This window comes from Nomascus leucogenys, chromosome 20 (genome assembly GCF_006542625.1).
Source record: "Nomascus leucogenys isolate Asia chromosome 20, Asia_NLE_v1, whole genome shotgun sequence".
Taxonomy (NCBI): Eukaryota; Metazoa; Chordata; class Mammalia; order Primates; family Hylobatidae; genus Nomascus; species Nomascus leucogenys.
In genome coordinates, this window is record NC_044400.1 from 51031076 (window position 1) to 51035826 (window position 4751).

At 32.4% G+C, this 4751-nt stretch overlaps 1 non-coding gene across 1 annotated transcript; it reads left to right on the forward strand.

Moving 5' to 3' along the window:
* The first annotated feature begins 3169 nt into the window (after window positions 1-3169).
* On the forward strand, window positions 3170-3273 carry LOC115831961. Its single transcript, XR_004027446.1, has one exon. It is a non-coding gene; the product is annotated as a small nucleolar RNA U13 (small nucleolar RNA).
* Window positions 3274-4751: the final 1478 nt, after the last annotated feature.

The window sequence follows — 4751 nt, forward strand, 5'->3', positions numbered from 1 at the left end:
CATTGTGACTTTATTTGTATTGAGTAAATACGTTGAGCATATATTCCGAAGGTTAATTTTAGATAACATCTAAAAAGTGACTGTGCAATTTGTTTATTCCTTTTTATCTTTGATAGTCTATATTTTCACTATTGATTTATAGTTATTCTTTATGTTTGTATGTTTTCTTTTGGTTATTTGTACTGCAAATATCTTGTCCTAGTCTTTAGATTTCCACTTATTCTTTGGAAATTGTCTTTTGATGAACAGATTTTTAAAAATTTTAATAAAGTCTAATTTATAAGTCCTTTTCCTCATGGCAAATAATTATGTTCTGTTTAGGAAATATTAACCTATCCGAATGTCATCTCTATGCAAAACTGCAGAAAATTTATTGTTTCACCTTTTATATTTTTGTTTCAGTTTATGATCCATCTAGAATTGATTTTGTACATGATGTGAATCAGAAGTAATATTTTTTTCCATATGGTATATTATTCCAATATAGTTCTTGGAAAGGTCATCATTTTCCCTTGCATTGTAGTGAATTATTAATGTAATTCAAGTGGCTTGCTAATTTTACAGTTCTAGAGCTTCTATTTGTTAGTATTGTATTATATATATATATTTCAGGTTGTAGAGGCTTAACAGAGACCATTTTCTTATCATTTAATCATAGTTATTTATATCTGATTTATATTTGAGTATTTCTGTGTCTTTTAAAATTCTTCTTCATTTAGTCCTGTTTGCTGGTGTGCTTGGTAAAATGTTGAGTACTTTATGTGAAAAGTTGTATGATCTCTGGATCATATTATCATCCTTCAGAGAAGACTTTGGTTCCTACACACAGATAGCATATACACAAAACACCTTACTCCAACAGAGACTACAAATACTTGAAGCTTTACTCTAAGTTTTGTGAAGGTTCTTCTATTTCTTATTTGTCCTTTCTCTTAGGGCATATTCCTTTAGGACTATCAGCTATAAACTTGGGTGGCTTGGGGGGTCTGAGCTCCTTAGGCTTTCACTTATACTGATTTCCATCCTAGCACTCTGAGACTGCCAAAACTTCAGTATGATTTTCATCCATTGAGCAGATTTTTGCTTTGTTGTTTTAACCTTTTGCTCTGGAAAGGTACAATTTAGGAATTGATAAATTTCTCATAGGAGAGCTATATACAAAAGGCCTAGTTCAACTTCCAGGATTCCATTTCTCTGCCATTCCGGCCTCTTCATTCCTGGATGCTGTGCTATCCATGAACTCTAATGTCTGTTTCCCCAGCTCAGTGAAAACAACACAAACTCCAAGCTACACTCACTCCTCAGCCTCTACAACCTGAAGATAAAATCAGCAAATAGTCTCAGGGGGAAAGGCTGCTCTGAATGCAAATTTGATACATGTGTTTATAGTCCTCTTCCTCAAGTTCTGGTACTTCAGTGCTTTCTAATGCTTCCAATCAGTTCTTTTTAATTCAATCGCTGTTTTTATAATTTGTTAAATTTGTATAGTTGTCAACGAGTGATGATATATGACATGAGTTACTAATTATAGCTAGGAATAGAACTCAAGATTAATTTGTGTCAAGTTATATGGGTGGTAATAAAGAAGTAAACAAATAATAATAATAAAATACAAGTCATTTGATTCCCCATCACTCTAAGCAGATTTCTAGGAAGTTCTGGGCAGTAAATTTTTAACAAGACAAAAAGTTCCCGGACATGGAACCTCATCAAATCCTCCACCATCCAGTAAGCAGCAATGATTCTCTCTCCAACAAGGTCTGAAACTCAGCCCTCAAGGGTAGGGAGAGAAGCTCTTTCATAAGTACCCTACATTACCCCTAGAAGCATGGCTGCTCCTTATACCCTCTATTCTTTTATTTTGAAAAGTTCTCTTTACTTCTTACTACCATTCCCTCATTACCATGTTACTTTTATTCCCCATTATAGTTCATTTATATATATATATATAATATATGACATATTATATGCACACAGATATGTGTGTATACGTATATACTCATAGATGGAGACATATACATATTATACGATAATAATCATATAGATTCTATCCAAATCATTTCATGCACTCTGTGGTTTCTCTCTCCTGACAATCCTTACTGATAAAGGCATATAAGTACGAGTTTTGAGGAAGATCCAGACATAAGTAGCTGGGACATGGCCACTTTAAATACGGTTTTGGAACGAGTGTCCTCGACTTGTCTGAAAAAACTGGTACAGAGAAGACAACAACATATAGGTAAAATATAAATTCAGAGTAAGGATATCAATAATGAAGTATTGATGCTAAATCAGCAGGATGCTTGCCTACTTACACTCAGAAATACTCAGAGTTCAAAAACAGTGATACCAGAGTGAGGGTCTGGATAATCTAATCTATTCAAGTTAATGGACTGCAAGATCAGAAAGTTGAGTTGGTAAAAATAGTAGATAAATATTAATGAAATAAAGCTATTCTTGGACTTTGAAGAGGCATGATATTATAGTAGTTAAGAATCACGCATTTACAGAAAGATAGTCAAGATTTGAATTCTGGAAGTGCTTCTGTTCAATGGTGGAAATATGGCAATATTTTAAACCTTCAGGCCCTGAGTTTTCTGAAAATGGAAAAAAAATCTTAAGTCTCTTCAGTCATAGGTGTGTGTATGTGTTGTATGTTTGTGTGTGTGTGTGTGTGTATTCACATATATGATTACAGGGAAAGTAGGTAGAGAGATAACAACACAAATATATTTTAAGAATAGGAAGAAAATACATAGGGTGAAAACAACACACATCCATAAAAAAATAGTAAAGGAGGCAGATAGACAGATAACAAGAGCCAAGGTGGATGGTTTTCAGCGTTATTATCAACATCATCAGCATCATTTTCATCATCATCATCGTCAGCAGCAGCAGTAGTGGCAACATCAATACCATCACATTAATAATAAAATGCAGTGGTAGCAGAACTAAAACTATTTCTTAGGGAACTCTATACCCCAGAACTCTTTGCCCTGGGGAGGACATAAACCTCTTGATCTTCTAATTTTTTAGACTCTAAAAGCCTGAAGGCATGAGCAGAGCCTTTTTAAAGGTTTTCAGAAATATTGCTATAAGCTATATCTTCCCCTAGCATAACAATCTTAAAGCAAGAAACCATTTTAATTTTTAAAAATGTTTTTGATTGATCTTTTTGTAGTTCATGAGCATAATGATTGGGTGTTCATGCACATGTGTGAGATGTGCTACTCTCAAACCTTGTTATAATGTCGGCACATTACCGGTCTAACCATAAAAGAAAAAGAAAGTTTTTGATGTTCGTTTTTCATTGAAATATGCTTCTTCAATGTGACACTGATACAAAATTAAACTATTTAAATCATGACATGTAAGTATCACAGAGGCCACCCCTTTAACAATATCTATTACTCCCTTTGCTAATACTTTACTTAATGAAAAGCATTTTGGTAATTGTGTTTTAGCATGCCACTTATTCAGGGCAAAAATGTGTCTGACAGTTTCATAGACAATTCAGCTCTTTATTTACTTTTAAAATAAATTGATTTTAAGTTAATATGTTGATATTCTGGGTTTTACGTTGATGCATTATGCCTTTTGTCAATATGAATTAGCTTCTTTATTTTCAATCCACTCTGCGATACAGAAGAGATCAAGATCCTAAGCCATCAGGACCAAACTCATGATAATGGTGAATTCATGAAGGTAAATATGACCTTATAGTTTGATCTATTTGGGTAACCACTGAGCATTCTCAATATCATTTTCACCAGAAACATTCCCAGTATGGACTTCCAAGGTGAAACTGAATAAACTTACAAGATTTTTTTTTCAATCCAATTTATTATGCTCTTTTTATAAAATAAGCCACAGATATTTGAAATAGCTATTTGTACAAGTTTGAAAGCTAAAATAATATGTAAATAAGTATTATAAGATGAGATCAATTCCACAAATATGTCTTATAAAAGTACCGTATGAATTCATGTAATATTCAAGATGAAAGCATCATATGTAACCTAAAATTGTTCATATTTTTAAAATGTATATCTAGCCAGTGTGATAGTCTTCTTGTAATTTTGTTATGTATATTTTAGTCCACAGTACAAATTTAACAGTTACTTACAATTGCCTGATTGGTAGTTAGAGTTAAAATCTTATGCATGTAAAATTACCATGGAAAGGAAGGCATAGAGGATAAAAACTTTTTTGTTTCAATTATAACATTGTCATATTCTATTTGAGGGACAATTATGTAATAAATTAATAACCATACTCTTTGAAGTTATTTTTCTTTAACATTTTTACAGCACTTACAATTATTACTGCTTTTATAATAGACAATAATGTGGATCCTTGAAGATTCTGAAGCTGTATTTATTAAAGTAATTCATTATTGTAGGAATGGAGAATGCAATAACATTAAACAACGTGTAACTTTTTATATAACTCTACAAGGTTTAGTTCTAAAAAAGTGAAAATTTGGTATAACAAATAATTAAAGGGAAAAACAAATGTAAATTAAATATAAGATTTTACCTTCTTCATTAAAAGTAAATTAAGATGTTAGCAAACGATTATCTAAGCTACCCTTCCACTCAGCTCAACCCAGCTGCATCTGTGAGTCAGACTATTTTCAGTTGCTTTTAATTAGCAGTTTTTGTGACTATCTCAGAGGTTGCAAATTAAAGAGAAAACTGACCGGCAGAATCTGTACTGCACTGAAAGGAAATATCCTAGGGATATCTCCA